Here is a 17,300-nt window from a genome sequence, read left to right on the forward strand (position 1 = left end):
ATTTTATTTAAATTTGAAGAAAGATTTATTTTCAAGAAATGTGATCAAATTGTGTGGTGAAGCATAATCCAACAAACAGATCTCTAATTAGAGACTGGGAGGGAACGGGCTGTGCTGGGAGAATTCTCACCATGCGGGCCTCACAGCTCAGCGCCCTACAGAACATAAAGCTTTCAAAGCCAAGTTTCACAATTTTGCACCACGTGAGCAAACTTCATTTGCCTCAATGAGGCAACAACTGCATGCATTTATGTATTTCCCTCTTCCTCCCCTTCCCCAGACTCCTCACTAACCCACTGCCTTCTTTTTAAATTTTATTTATTTATTTATTTATTTATTATTTATTTATTTTTGTCTGTGTTGTGTCTTCGCTGCTGCACGCGGGCTTTCTCTAGTTGCAGCGACCGGGGGCTACTCTTCGTTGCGCTGCATGGGCTTCTCATTGCGGTGGCTTCTCTTGTTGCGGAGCACGGGCCCTAGGCGCACAGGCTTCAGTAGTTGCAGCACGTGGGCTCAGTAGCTGTGGCTCGCGGGCTCTAGAGCACAGGCTCAGTAGTTGTGGTGCACGGGCTTAGTTGCCCCGTGGCATGTGGGATCTCCCCAGACCAGGGCTCGAACCCATGACCCCTGCATTGGCAGGCGGATTCTTAACCACTGCACCACCAGGGAAGCCCCCTACTGCCTTTGTCATAGCCCCCTGCTTCAGCCTACTTCCCTCCTATCCCCTGAGGTGGCCAAGCCGTTCAGTGATTTGGGGCCAGAGTCCTGGATTCAAATCCGACGGCATGACCTCCTACAAGTCAGTTCGTCTCCCTGGACCTCAATCCCCTTTGTATCTGGGATCCATCCACTCCAGCCTAGGGGCAGGGGCTGCTGTCGGGAGTCAGTGAGATATCACAGCTGCAGTGGTGGGTGTTTCTCTCTTCTCTGTGTGTGTGCGCGGAGATCCAGCTAGAAGAAGCTCCAGTGGATCTGATTCATTTGCTCAGGAAGAAGGGGAAGTGAGAAATCCCCTGACCCAAACCAGTCTTGGATGGAAGCCCTTTACTGCAAATGCCTACAGAAACATCCTGGTATTTTACAAGCCTCTGGCGCCTTCCACAAGGGCTAGGAGGCTGATTCGGCCGGAAGGGCCAGCAGCTGTTCTCTTGATAGCCCGGTGGGTCTGCATCCCTGTCACCCAGCTGCTGTCTGTCTAGAGGCAGTTAGACATCGGTTGCCCAGGAAGAGACATTCTTTGCCCAGAATGATTCTCCCCAAACCCCCAACTCAATTCAACCCAAACCGTGGGCAAGCCTGTAATCAGGAAGAGCTCTCACAGCAGAAGAGCAGCGGGGAGGCTTGTGATGGGCTCTGATTCCACCTCCAAAGCACAGCTCCGTGGGGCAGTGGCCAGCTACCTGTTCACATTGTGTGAGCCCTCCTGCGTCCCGGTGCGGCTCACATCAAGACCAGGCTCACGCACACTGGGGCTCTGGGCAGTGTCCATTATCTTCTCCAGTCTGTCAGTTCTCAACGACCGGGCAAGGAAGAGGAACTATTGAGTAGCCCTGAAGGGCTTGCTGAGAGACTGAGCATGGCCTGAGCAGCTCAGTTCTCTGCCTACAACACACTGGGCTCTTTCACAGGCATCTCATGTCACCTCTCCCCTGTGGTAGACCCTACTGGGCCCATTTTACAGATGAAGAAACTGAGGCCCAGAGAGGATGTAACGTGCCCAAGTGAACTCAGCTGGAGCATAGCAGACTCAGGTTTCAAACGCGTGTCTGGTTGATATTCTATCCAGTGGCCTTTCCACTCCCTGGCAGCTGTCAGACACCCACATCCCTGATCTGTAATTTTTCAGTCCTTCCTCCAAAGTTTCCAGTGTATAGGCCCAGCTTGAAGGGCAAGAGGAAGAAAGTACAAGGTGCCACCCAGCAGAATACACACGCTGGCAGGTGAATGGGGGCTTTTCTTCTGCACAGTCATGAGGCAGGAACACCCAGCCTTCACCTTTGGTAGAACTGACCACGGCTCCCACAAGTCACCCCATAGCAGAATGGGGCACAGAAGCCATCCCCACCAGTGCCTGGAATACCCCGAAGTTCCAAAGTTCACGACTTGTCACTGATGTAGCCTCAGGTCTAGGAACTACCCTTCACACGGCCAACTTGGGCCAAACAAGTACCTCTCAAAGCCTGCAGTTACAGCAAGGGAAAATGACCTGGCAAATATGGTTTGGGCCTATAAGCCAAAATGCCAATGTGAAACAACAGGCCAGGGAGAGAAAACAAATAATTTATCAGCAGAATGATAGGAAGCCCATGGGTAAAACCGGAACGGTACTTTCTCACCGTGCAGAGTAGATGTGAAATTTCCCCCCATTTCTCTGTGAATAAGGGGCTGGTGCTATCGGTGAAATAATTTACGATCCAGTGAGCTCCACCGTAAATGGCTGCTCTGTTTACGGGCTGTAAAAACATCTCCGAACACACTGACCTTCAGCAGGTGAGCCCCGGAATTTATAGCGCTGAAGAATTGTTTTACTGCTCCAGGACTGGCAGCAGTCATGCTGGACACCTGTTGGGGGTGAGAGGTGGGAGATCCAGGCCTCCAGAATTCCAGGAAGACGAAACCCTCAGAAGAGCAAGGAGCCCCATGTGAGCCAACCAGATAAAACAAACAACCAGTGCCCTGGCCAGGTCCAGAGCCAGCATCCGTGTCCAGCGTGAGCCAAATAAACAGACCTAGGAGGGAATTCCCTGGTGGTCCAGTGGTTAGGACTCAGCATCTTCACTGCCAAGGGCCTGGGTTCAATCCCTGGTCTGGGAACCAAGATCCCGAAAGCCACGCGGCTTGGCCTAAATAAATAAATAAACAGACATAGGCTAAGGAGTGCAGCCTGGAGGGTGCTACTGGCGTTGGAGGATCCCGTCAGAGGCCAAGAGGATGGAACCCGAGACAAGGACTGAGGGATGCCACGGACCAAGCTGGAATAACCTAAATAAATTGATAATTATGAGGGGGGCAGGAGCAAGAGAAAGCTCAGAGGTGGTGTGTTGTCAGGGTTTCCAGAGAGATAGAGCCAATAGGAGATAAAGGTACATATATAAGAGGAGATTTATTCTAGGAATTGGCCCATGCAGTCATGGAGGCCGAGAAGTCCCACAGTCTACTGTCAGCAAACTGGAGACCCAGGAAAGCCAAGGGTGTAATCCAGTCCAAGTCCAAAGGCCTGAGGACTGGGGACCAATGGCGTGAATCCCTGTCAGAGGCTAAAGGCCTGACAACCAGGAGCCCTGAGGTCCAAAGGCAGGAGATAGATGTCTTAGCTTAAGCAGAGAGAGAATGTGTCCTTCCTCCCCATTTTTGGTCTATTCAGGGCCACAGGGGATTGGGTGATACCCACCAGCACTGGCGAAAACTACCTTCTTCATTCAAGCTACCCATTCAAATGCTCATCTCTTCTGGAGACCCCCTCACAGACACCCAGAAATCATGCGTTACCAGCCATCTGGGCATCCCTTAGCCCAGTCAAGCGGACACATCAAATTAACCATCACAGATGGGGGACTTCTCTGGCGGTCTAGTGGTTAGGGCTCCGTGCTTCCACTGCAGGGGGCACGGGTTCAATCCCTGGTCGGGGAACTAAGATCCCGCAAGCCACATGGCGTGGTCAAAAACAAAAACAAAGCACCACAGATGGGAACGACAGCCTGACAGGAACACATCTAGAACAGAGGCCAACTGAGGAATGTTCTAGAAAGTATTCATGGGCCACCAGACGATGCCTGGCTGAATGGAGCTGACAGAAAAGAACAGGTTCGGAGCAAATAAGAAGACTCTTTCTTCTGGACCCTTCAACTGGCTCTGAGAATGTTCTCTGTTTCCCATCAATGCCTCAGTATGGAGATTTCAGAGAGGCCCCAGTGCGAGCTCACATCCCCAAAGCCAATCACCAAACTATCCGGGAGGATGACAGTACCAGCCTCAGCTGAGCATATATTCTTTAAGTCTTCACCAGAAAGCTAAGGTGACATTTGACAAAACCTCTAGCGTTTTACACCATATTATTGGGCACAGACACTTTGAGAACAGAGCATTCAAAAGTATGAAGATCACCCAGCTGAAAGCACACTTGGAGGGTTCCGAGCCCTTAAAGGCAGTGACGAAATCGAGGACTGTGTACAGTTTGTCCACATGAAGAGTGCTGGAAGACGGCTTCCCACTCCACAGGCGTCCTGGCCAAATGAGGAAGAGTCAGAAGGGTTGGCCTGAAGTTGCCCAATACCCTGGGCCTCTAGGGAGAAAGGAGGAAGCAGGCTATTGTGTCCACACCAAGTTAGAAACCTAGTGGCTTCCATTCCTGGTGTTATTAACTCTGTACCTTTGAAGGGCATTTTCATTTTTTAATTGAAAAAAATATTACGGTTGATGACCTGCCAGTTCTTTGCACATACGATTATCACTGAAAGCCAGAGGCCCCCAGCTTTTTGTAAATAAACAGGCAGAACAATGTCTGAGAAGACCTGAAGCTTGGAGGCTGGGGCTAGGGAGGAGGTCCTTCATTCCTGCTCTCCCCAGTATGCACATGACATGCCCACACACGTGCACGTGCACATACAGAGACACACACACGCGTGCACACACGCACACACACATGTGACTGCTCAAGCAAGCCTTCTCCACCATCATAACCCAGCACCTAGCACTGGGGCTGGGATAGTACAACTACTCAGCAACTATTTTGGCAAATAAATTGTTAACAAATAAGGATATAAATGAGAGCTAGAAACCAGACCCATGAGGAAGAGGGAGAGGAGAGGGTACAAAGCAGATGTGGATTGAAATCCTGCACCCAGAGAGCTCAGCAGTCTATTGGCAAAACCAAAATTGCATAACACTTTCAAGATCACAAAACCCCTCCACAGCCCACATCACTCTTGATTCTCACCCCCTGCAAGAGGTAAGGGTCTCTGTGCTGAAGAGGAAACTAAAGTCCAGAAAGATCTGCTGGCTTGTCCCAGGTGGAAAGGAACAGAGCTGGGAACTGAAACTTTTGAAGTCAAAGCTCTGGTGGCTCCTGGTCTACGGTCTTGGAACCCCTGGACTAAATCTACACGAGGTAAGCCAGTGACTCCATCACAATCTAGGAAGATTGGAGAAACTAACGACGTCCATCTATTCATTCCTTTACTCAACACCCGCGTAATGGGCGCTTGACACGTTCCACGCTGTTTGTGAGCTAGAGTCACAGCAGTGAATATGATGGTCACAACCCCTGTCCTCGCCAAAGACCAAAGGGTTAAACAGAGATATAAACGAGATAATTAGAGACTGGGAGGAGTGCCATGAAAAAGAGAAACAAGGTGATGGGATAGAAAATAATTGTGGGAGTCCACTTGGATGGGTAGCTCTACACGCTTCTGAGAAATGGTCATGTGAACCAAAAGCTAAAGGATGAAAATGAGCCAGTGTTTCTGAGAGCCTTCCAGGCAGAAGGAGGGAGCACATGTCAAGAGGTGGAGGTGCTAAAGAGTTCAGGGGTCCTGGGTGAGGAAGGAGGCCAGTGTGACTGGAGTATGAGTCAGAGACAAGAATCTTTCCGTGGATATAGAGGTAAATGCCAATATAGACGTGGATGTTGATGGAGACCATTTGGTTTTACCTGCCCAGCCTCCCACTCCCTTCTTCTGCCAGCAGAACCTCATTTTCCTTCGAATAATCACCCTTCCAGTATTCTCATTCCACGAGGTTTGGGTGGGTTGACCCCGCTCCCAGCACCAGAAAATCCATGCTCCGGTCAATCATTCCCTGCCTCTGTCTACCCCCTCCTCATCCCAACCAACTTACTCATGCACCCACGCCCCAGCCTGGATACCATGCTACTCAACTGGGCCAATAAATAAGACTTCCAAAAAAAAAAAACTTCCTCAGAACTGTTGGTAAAGATGTAAGCGTGAGCTACTGCTGGTGACCATCTCATCACAACAAGAGGAGAACGTGTCTCGGAATAAAGCCAGTCCACAGCAAAGCAGAGCTGAGAATGAATCCTGCAGCTATTGTTTGAGCCCCAGGATCCAGGTGTACCTGCATTTCTCCCCTATGTGAGCCACAGATGTATTTTGTTTTTCCCCCTCAACCAAGTTTGAGACAGAGTTTCTCTAACTTGCAACTCACACATGATCCACCTTCACACATTCATGCTGGCTGCTGGGTGGCAAACTGATTGAGGAGGGACGAAAGTAGACCCTTCAGGAGGTCATCCAGGCTTTGCGAGAGCAGGATCAAAACTTGCACCAAACAGCATCCAGATTTTTGGAGCAACTGATTACACTGAAAAGAGTTGGCCAGTCGTATGCGGTGCCCCGCTCACAGGTCAAGTTGGCCTGATGTGCGGAGGCGTCTGCGCTTTGCACACGCTCCCTCCCTCTGGATCACTCTCATTTTCTAGGTCTCAGTTCAAATGACCCTTTCTCGGAGTGGCTTCCAGGAAATCTACCCAGGTGGACTCTGCCAGTTCTTCTCTATCCCATCCCTCTGTTCACGCGTTCACGGCATACCGCCACAGTCCATAATGATCTCCCTTACTTATTTATCCCTTTGTTCTGTCTCCTCCAGGGGAATGAAGGCAAGCTTGAGGAGGACAGGGACATGTCTGTCCTATTCAGCTCCCCTAGCTGTTGTGTCTCTCGCTCCTAAACACAGCCGGTGCTCAATAAATACAGGCTGACCACCCTTTGACCCCAGACCCCCTCTCCTGACAATTTATTCCAAAAAGGCAACTCAAAAGAACTATTTTAAATGACAGAGACACAGATAGTCCTTGCAAACAGAACTGTTCCAAAATCGAGGTCTTTAAGTGAACAAGGCCATAGCCACAAGGTGGTTACTGCAGTCTGAGAAAATGATAAAGATTTAGAAAACTGTCCCCAAATAACGTCAAGTAACAAAGGAAGGATAAAACATTGTACGGATTGCACTTATGTTTAAAGACAAATACATACCTGTAATCAAAATCTAAACACACATGGATAAGTACAGGAAGGGAGGTGCAAAAATAAACAGGTGATGTGGAAGGCGTATGGATTCAGGGTTTTTTGTTTTTTTTAAACAGTGCTTCTTATCTCCTTACAAGTGGATTTAACAATAAACAGGAAATGTGGAGTTGTGCAAAACGACAAGATTTGGAATAAAATGCTGTAAGACATTGGGCTGTAGAAATAATGCCAACCACAGGGCTCCTCCCTCCCAGCCGCCCCTCTTGCTACTCTGAGCACTTGGACACTTGGCTCCACTCACACTGAACCTGTAGCTGCTCCCCCAAATCATCATGACTTCTCATGACTGGGTGGGGGCCCCATCTCTGTGCTCCCTCTGCACCTGTGCATCACACTTGGGAGACACCTAGATACTGAGCTTTCAGGGGACGCCTAGCTGTCCGTCTCCCCCACTAGTTCCTGAGTCCTATGCAGACTCGCATCTGATTCATTTCTCTCGCTGAGCCCAACCTGTGTTGTATTGAATGGAAATATAATAAACTGTGCATTGTGTGGTAGAAGCAATACGGGTAAAACGTAACTAAAGAGGGAGTGAGCAATGGTCAAGCGGTCTGGAGCGAGGGTCCTGCACTTACCAAGAAGCCTTGTTCCTTGCAACCAGCCCCAGCTCTGCCCAGCAGGGCGGAGTCAAGTCTCCTGCCTTCCACCCCTCCGTGGGTGCCCCTGCAATGAACATACACAGGTCTCATGCCATCTCTCTACCCAGCTGGCTTTCCTTGCCTGAGCTTGAAGGAAAGCAGAATAAACAGCATGTCTGCACATGGTCAAGGTCAAAATCACCATCCCCCATGCCCCAAAGGCCCTTCAACCACTCTTTTTTATTTATTTGTTTCTAACTGCTCTTTCTGAGTCTCAACTTGCAGGGACAGAGGTAGGGGATGAGAAAGAAGGACAAGATCTTCATGGGGTACTCCTCTGAGACGCAAAAACACAAGTTCCAGAGAGGTGGAAACGAAGACCCATGTCCTGGGAATTATACTGTCACAAGAATGCTAGTCACTAGCTCATGACAAAAAACAGATTTATTCCCCCCAATCACAACTTCATTTCTCCCCAGAAATTGATCACAAGCTCAAAGCCTGCAGCCTTTTTTTTTTAATTTTTGAATTTTATTTTATTTATTTTTTTATACAGCAGGTTCTTATTAGTTATCCATTTTATACACATCAGTGTATACATGTCAATCCCAATCTCCCAATTCATCATACCACCATCCCCACCCGCCGCGGCTTTCCCCCCTTGGTGTCCGTACGTTTGTTCTCTACAACTGTGTCTCAATTTCTGCCCTGCAAACCGGTTCATCTGTATCATTTTTCTAGGTTCCACATATATGCGATATTCGTTTTTCTCTTTCTGACTTACTTTACTCTGTATGACAGTCTCTAGATTCATCCACATCTCTACAAATGATCCAATTTCGTTCCTTTTTATGGCTGAGTAATATTCCACTGTATATACGTACCACATCTTCTTTATCCATTCGTCTGTCGATGGGCATTTAGGTTGCTTCCGTGACCTGGCTATTGTAAACAGTAAAGTCTGCAGCCTTGATATGATTATCCCTGCAAAGACATTTTCCCGAAGATTAGATTTATTTGTTATCTTCTGCAATGCTTTGAGGATAAGGAGGTAAGAGCCAGTTAAAGCACACTGGAACATGTACAGAAGAACTGAAGATGATCACCGCTGTTACTAGGGTGGGTCATAAAGCTGGACAGATGCTCAGCCGAGTACCAATAATCATTCTGCATAAATGCTCTGAGACCCAGATAGATCATGTATACCTATTTCATACCTCGATGTGATTATTTCTCTTTTTTAACTATGTAAAGACAAGATGTGGCTCTTTCTTTCCCCACTGTGGCCAACTCAGTGGACACATTTATTGAAAGCAGTGCTATACAAACCTGGATTTTCTAATGACAGTTGAAGCAAATCTCTCCCTCCCTGACACATCTCAGAGGAGTTAAAGATACTGAAATGACACGTGTGGTCTCTGAGGTATTGAGAATCTTATAAGGGAGTTTGGCACGTAGAGCAGCCAGAGTGTTTGTCAATTGGAACATAATTCCCCACTGGAGGCCCCTGTCTCCGTCTTGTTCCCAGAGGCTGGCATATGGGAGGAAGGCAACAGGTTTGAATGAATGAATGAATGAATGAGTGGGTGGGTGGACTAGATCATTTTCAGACACGAGCCTGGTTATCTTTAGGACTCACTGTGAAAACTTAAAGCTGAATTTAAAAAGCACATCCTTTGCAGGAATTCCCTGGCAGTCCAGTGGTTAGGACTCAGACCTTTCCCTGCCAGGGCCCAGGTTCAATCCCTGGTTGGGGAACAAAGATCCCGCAAGCCACGTGGCGCGGCAAAAAAAAAAAAAAAAAAAAAAGCACATCCTTTCTGTATGTCCCTAATCCTAGGGTTGCTTGACTCCTGGTCAAGCACTCACAGTTTAAAGAACATTTATTAATTAGGGTGTTTTCAACAGCAACAAATAAGCCACCCAATTTAAAGTGGCTTAAAGAATTAGGAAAAGTATGATCTCAAATACAGCAACTACAGGGGTTTCAGGTAAGTTACAGAAGAGGTCCCTCCCACCCACACACAGTTTTATACATGAGCGCCCATTAAAGTAAGTCCTCAGTTTCATCACCCAAAGGTAGAGAATCTTATCGAACTCAGAATAACCACACCAGGCAGGCGCAGATCAGAGCACATGTCTCAGAAGTTCTGCTAAACTTCTGACGACACTTCAAGGGCTGGGTCACTCACCTTTCTTATTCATGGCTTATGTCACTAGACTAGAGGACTTTACCCTAACATCTATGGCTTCTGTTCAAGGGAGTATTCAGACCAATAATGAGTGAGTCCATTTCCTCACCTGCAGGAAGAAAGCAGAGCCTGTGCTCAGGAATCCTCAAACATCACTCTGCCTTCAGTGTCGCAGGGTACCGAAAACCCCATTTCCTCACATTTTATTTGAGATTTTGATACAGAACGCTAGCACAATGATGACACGTCCATTTTCCCCAATCCAGATAACATGATAGTGAGAGGTAGGGTGAGTTCAAGGTTGATTTGACAACTTCATCAAGGATCCAGAATTCTTCCATGTCTCAATATATTATCTTTGCTCCCAGACTGACTCCCCTTATGGTCACAAGAGGGCTGCTACAGTTCCAGGCATCACACCTGAACAGGACAACGTCTAGAGAGACGGAATCTTCTCGTTTTCCCCTTCTGAAGAAACCTTTTCCAGATGCCGCCATTCAGCACCCTCTTTACTTCTATCTCTTAAACCATAGTAGATGATACACCTGCCCTAAAATCCATTGCTGAAGAGGGAAAGTGGGATTACTAACTACTGTAACTAAGTAAATGAATGACAGTTGACTGGAGATAAACACCTTCCACGATCAAACTGTGGTTTTGTTAGCAGAGAAGAAAGGGGGAGTAGGCAAAGTCCAGGCAACTAACAGGACCTGTACAAAATGTTCCCCATCAACAGAGACCTTTCTGGGGACTTCCCTGGTGGCGCGGTGGATAAGACCCCATGCTCCCAATGCAGGGGGCCCGGGTTTGATCTCTGGTCAGGGAACTAGATCCCACATGTGTGCCACAACTAAGAGTTCGCATGCCACAACTAAGGAGCCCACCTGCCTCAACTAAGACCTGGCGTAACCAAATAAATTTTTTTTTAAAAAAAAGAGAGGCCTTTCCAGTTTGATGCTGTCTGGGTTCCAGGGCTCCCTTCAGGCAAGGAGGCCATGGAAGGGAAGGGCTTAGGCACTTGGGTCACCTACGGTGTTTGCTTCTGGCTCCTCTGGAGGCCTCAGCAAAATGTGGGGGGCAGGGCTTCCCTGGTGGCGCAGTGGTTGAGAGTCCGCCTGCCGATGCAGGGGACACGGGTTCGTGCCCCGGTCCGAGAATATCCCACATGCCGCGGAGCGGCTGGGCCTGTGAGCCACGGCCACTGAGCCTGTGCGTTCGGAGGCTGTGCTCTGCAACGGGAGACGCCACAACAGTGAGAGGCCTGCGTACCGCAAAAAAAAAAAAAAAAAATGTGGGGGGCATGCACTGGCGTGATGATTTCTGCTGTCACCACTGGTTATTTGCCTGTCTATGCCACTTGCCCAGATTTCCACATCTCAGAGGATACAATAGGAAAAAATATAGTCAGGGTACAAGGGCAAAGGGAGCCGCTTTATTGGGTACCTACTGGACACAAAGCATTTTTTCACACACCAGGTCGTATCATTCTCACGGTAACTGCTAGCTGAGTATCTATGGCAGTCTGTCATAAATGAGGAAGCTGAGGCATGATTAAACAACGGCCAACATCCCACAGCTAGAAAGTGGCAGGGCCAAGCCGCAAGCCAGGAGCTGCCTGACTCTAGAACCTGCAGCCTCTGAATGCAGACGTGTTCCTTCCAGTGCGAGATGCAGCACCAAAGCCACCAGTGATGAGAAAGAGACGCAGCAGAAATTATGACGTCAGTGTAGGAACATTGCCAGAAAAGCTGAATAAAGAGCTAATAACGTTCAGGAACCCAGAGACTGGCATCGCATTATGACCTCATAAACACAGATCACACGCACAAGTTCCAAACAAGGCACCCTCCGCTCCCAAAGCCCTATCCATGGGTCATCACGAATGGATTTCACAAGACCTCTAAACGGTATGGTCCACGGTTCCACACTGGGCCACAAACTGTTTCCAGCTCACAATAAATACAGAAATAGAAGCGAGTGGTTAGAAACCTTTAAAATGCTTTGACATGGCTGTGATATTCAAGCACATAATTAGCGGACTCTCACGGAACAGGGTCCGTTTGAGTGTTGAATGCAGGTTGCATCTGGCACAGGCTGCATTCTAGTACTGGTCTCTGATGAATTTAAAAAATGTTTAATGAAGATCAATTAATAAATTTTTTAAACCCCGGTTCTTCACCACAGAGCGTTGGAAAAGCATTGCCCTAGCGTTGGCTGGGTAGATATAATTACTCCCATTTTACAGGTGAAAAGAATGAGACTCAAAGAGACTGAGTCACTCGCCCAAGGTCAACACCAACAAGGGTAAGAAGCAGGAAAGGCAAACTCTCTAGTTCGACAACAAATGAGAACTATGAAATCTCTCAGCTCCTGATAACAGAAAGTGTTAGCAAGAGTTGTAAAAATATGGAGGCTTATTTAAAAAAAAAAAAAAGAAAGAAAAAAGAAAATTTCCTCTAGCTCTGCCTTTGCCAAAAGTTCAGCTAAGATGCCTCAGGGGAGAACTACCTATAAAGGGAGGCCAGGAATAAAAGGGATATGGATGGCTTCATTCCTGACAAAGGCCAGTCTTTTGCATCCTGATGTACACATAGGCTTACTAACTGTTACTGCAATTTCACTTCCACAAATCATGAAGGACTCTTTTTAAAATCCTCCCAGTCTGGTTCTAGAACTCACCAGCCCCATCACTGCCAACCCAGCTGAACGACCCACCTCCTCAGAGCTTGGCCCTTTCTAGAATGTTCTACCATGACCTCCTCCCTTCCCCAACTGGAAAAGCTCTGCTCTGCCTGAAGACATTTTTAGAAGAGATTATTGTTATATCAACACTCTGGGTTTCAAGAACTAAGAAGCATTCAAGTCATTTTATTTTTTCATATTTTTAATTATTATTTTTTAACTGGTACTACATTTATTGAAAAAATTTTCATGTAAGTAGACTTGTGCAGTTCAAACCTGTGTTGTTCAAGGATCAAATGTATTTGTGTATATATATATATAACATATATTTATTTGTATATAAATAAAATGAAATCTCTATGTTCATATATATTTGCTCTTGTTAAAAACTCTCAATGCCTATTTTCTTGAGTTTTTTTTTGTATGTGTGTGGTACGCGGGCCTCTCACTGCTGTGGCCTCTCCCATTGCGGAGCACAGGCTCCGGATGCGCAGGCTCAGCGGCCATGGCTCACGGGCCCAGCCGCTCCGCGGCATGTGGGATCTTCCCGGACCAGGGCACGAACCCGTGTCCCCTGCATCGGCAGGCGGACTCTCAACCACTGCGCCACCAAGGAAGCCCCTCTTGAGTATTTTTATCTTCAGTGGATGTTAGTTTTTATTGAAGGTTTTTTCCGCATCTATTGAAATAATTATGAATTTTCCCTTAGATTTTTAATATTCTCTTGGATTTTTTTTATTAAAGTATATTTGACTTACAGTGTTTCAGGTGTACAGCAAAATGATTCAATTATATATATATTCTTTTCTCAGGTTCTTTTCCATTATCCAAACTCATTTTAAAAGGGGGGGTGCTGGAATACGGACTTCCCTGGTGGCACAGCGGTTAAGAATTGGCCAGCCAACGCAGGGGACACGGGTTCAAGCCCTGGTCTGGGAAGATCCCACATACCACGGAGCAACTAAGCCCGTGCGCCACAACTACTGAAGCCCACGCGCCTAGAGCCTGTGCTCCGCGACAAGAGAAGCCACTAAAATGAGAAGCCTGTGCACTGCAACGAAGACCCAATGCAACTAAACATAAATAAATAAATAAATTTATTTTAAAAAGGCGGGGTGGGATATATAGTGGGGCTGTTCAGGGGTCTCTAGAAGAGCACGCTGGGGACTGGAAAACGGTTGCCACCCAGGCACCTCTTGCTCCCTCTCTCGGAAACTACTGGCCTCTCTCGCACTTGCTATATCTTAGCTTCTCTCCACCTGTCTGCCCCAATCTCCTTTTTCTCCAGTGCTCCTCTCCTTACCTGCTGCTTTCCTCCTCCTATACCTTCACTCGCACACAATCAGTGTGGCCTCCCAACCTCAACTCTACCTCGCAACTTTGCAAATGCAGCACCGGTGCCAACTAGATCCATCTCTGTTCCCAAGTCTAACTTCCTGGAAGAGGAATCTGATTGGCTGAGCGCTCAGCTGGGCTGCTAATCAGTGGTCACCAGCCTACCTGAGAATCAGCTTCCCTGGGGTCCAAGGTCAATCTCTGGTCTCAACAGCCGTTGCCGGGAAAGGCCAGGTGTGTGATATGGAGAATGTCTGCTTCTGTGAAGGACGCTCTAAGCAAACTGGCCAACACTGCTCATGTGGTCTGGTCAGGAATAAATGAGACATAAATGAACTCCTATTCATCCTTCAGTTCCCAACTCTACTGACAACTCGTTGGGGAGGTCTTCCATGATTTCTCTAGGTTGGTTTGTGTTTTCTTTTTTTAACATCTTTATCGGAGTATTATTGCTTTACAATGGTGTGTTAGCTTCTGCTGTATCACAAAATGAATTAGCTATACATATACATATGTTCCCATATCTCTTCCCTCTTGCATCTCCCTCCCTCCCACCCTCCCTATCCCACCCCTCTAGGGGGTCACAAAGCACCGAGCTGATCTCCCTGTGCTATGCGGCTGCTTCCCATTAGCTATCTAGTTTACTTTTGGTAGTGTATATATGTCCGTGCCACTCTCTCACTTCATCCCAGCTTCCCCTTCCCCCTCCCCGTGACCTCAAGTCCATTCTCTACGTCTGTGTCTTTATTCCTGTCCTGCCCCTGTGTTCTTCAGAACCTTTTTTTTTTTATTATTCCATACATATGTGTTAGCATACGGTACTTGTTTTTCTCTTTCTGACTTACTTCATCCAGGTTGGTTTTTATTCCTTGTGTTTTCGCAGTGCAGTGCGCACATCCCTCTACAGGAACACTCTCTGTGTTAACTAGAAACTGCTTTCTTGGGACTCTGCCTTCGCCACCAGACGATGAGGACTCTGAACATTCAGACCATAACCTGTGTATCCTCAGTGTGTGGCGTGGCACCTGGTGCTGGGAGAAGAAGGAGCTCGATGAATGAGCGGGGAGTGACTAAATGAATGAATGAATGAACACCTGAATCAGCATCTGAATGAAAGACTAGACAGTGAATCATGCTATTCAACTTGACAGATTTTAGTCCTGCAACCACTCAGGATGAGGAGAAGGAAGAAGAGGAGGAATGAAGAGGTGGGAGACTCCACAAGGAAAGGTAAAAAGAAAGAAAATTACCCCCAAAAAGAAGAGACAAAGAAGTGGGTGATCTGCCGGCTGTGTTGCAGCATCTTTTATTTCTAGGCGTTTTTTTTTTTTTCAGGATTGTTAGAATCCTTAAAATAGCATTTGGGAATAAGGGATTAAGCCTTGGATTCAGTTTCCCCATCTGTGAAATGGAGATCGTAGCAGCTGCTTTGCTGGGTGGCTGAGAGGATAAAAGTGAGGTTACAGATGATAAGCGCCCAGCAGAGCACCTGAGGGCAGGTAAAAGACGCTCCTGGGTTCTGGGTAGAGTTTTAGAACTGCCCGGAACATCCAGGCAGGCTCTCAGTGACAGAAGGTAGTACGAATGGGGACTTTCACAGAGAAGCACTGAATCCGGATGAAATTATTCTTCACCACGGGGCTTAGAGTACGGGGGAGCTGACAGCAGGGCGTGCTGCCCAATGATAGCAAGAGGCTGGCACAGGCCAATAACAGTGTTACGATGTTAATCATTAAAATGCTGTGTGTGTTTCTGTCCGGGGATGAGGCACGTCGATCTTTGTTCTCCCTCTATTAGATGAAAGGTGAGATGCTACCAAAGGTGGTGACTCTAAGGCGAGAGGATGGCAGGCCTGCCTGGCCACCTGCACAGCAAGGCTCTGGCTCCCGCAGCCCCCAACATTTTTGGAGTCCTTGAAGGGAACAGCTGAGCAGGTGCAGGCGGAAAGGGAGGGCAGGCAGCTTAGCTCCTCCCAGGAATCCAGGCCCCGCCCAGTCAAATGAGAGTCCTCTGTAGCTGACTGGCAAAAGAGAGTTAAAAAGGAAGAATAAACATGATACGCTGGTGCCTATCAATATTTTTTTAAAAAGCAAGAATAAAAATTTTAAATAATTTTAAAAATTAAAATAAAATTAAAAATTAATTTTTAAAAATTAAAAAAAAATTAAAGCAAGGTGAAGATCTATACCCAAGAGAAATGAAGCATATGACCACGCAGAAACTTGTACACAAATATTCATGGCAGCATTATTCACAAGAGCTAAAAGATGGAAACAAGCTAAATGCCCATCAACTGATGAATGGATAAACAAAATACAGTATATCCACACAGCAGAATATTATTCAGCAATAAAAGGAATGGAATACTGATACGACAACGATGAAGTTTGAAAACGTTATGTTAAGTGGAAGAAGCCAGTCGCAAAAAAAACCCCACATATGCTATGATTCCATTTATATGAAATGCCCAGAATAAGCAATCCATAGAGACAGAATGTAAATTAGGGTTGCCTGGGGCTGGGGGACAGGGGACTGGGGAGTGGCCACTAATGGGCACAGGGTTTCCTTTGGAGATGATTAAAATATGAAACTCTGTAACTATACTAAAAAACATTGAATTGTACACTCAACAGGTGAATTGTGTGATATGTGAATTATAGCTTAATAAAGCTGTTACGTTAAAAAAAAAAAAAAACAGTGTGGAATAGCAGTTCATGCCTGCATTCTAGGTCAGATTCTTAGCTCTCATGCTTTCATTGAGAAAACGTTGAGCACCTATTAAGTGCCAAGCCCTCTTCTAGGTGCTGGGTCCACAGCAATGAATAAGACAGATAATGTCCTGCTCTATTGGCACTTAGGTTTTATTGGAGAAATCTGGCCCCCAAGCTTTTTTCTTTTTTTAATTTAAGGCAAATAAATAAATAAATGCAAGTGTGCTGAGACAATGAAGCAAATATGGAACTTAAAGAAAGAATCCCCTAGAATGCAGAAGCGTGCCTGGAAGAGGAGGGATTCCAGGGAGAGGGGGTAGCATGTGCAAAAGGCTTCCTGTGGACCTTACACCAGTCCCTCCAGCTTTCTGAGCTGTTACTCACAGTGTGGGGGTGAAACACCCATTCCTCACTCATGGGAGGCCCTGGATCTGTGCTCGGCAGACAGTGGGACCTAGATATTATTTCCCTCCCTCTCCATCCCCAACTCATATGCTCTATGCCTCCAGCCTGGATTGCGTATCCTTCCTCTCTCTCCCTCTAGAAGGGCCACAGAATCGGTCTGTGATGGTTTGTGACCTCTTTTCCCTTGAACAAGGCCAAGCCATCGGTCCCTTGTCAGGTCCCTGGTGGCCGGTATCCCCCTAGAGGCTGATGCCGTGGCCTTTCTCCTCTCAACGGCCTTCCAGCTGGCTCTGGGCTCTGTCTGGCACTGGTCAGAGCTGGAAGCTTGGTGAAAAGAGAAAATGCGATGCTGTT

This window comes from Globicephala melas, chromosome 6 (genome assembly GCF_963455315.2).
Source record: "Globicephala melas chromosome 6, mGloMel1.2, whole genome shotgun sequence".
NCBI lineage: Eukaryota > Metazoa > Chordata > Mammalia > Artiodactyla > Delphinidae > Globicephala > Globicephala melas.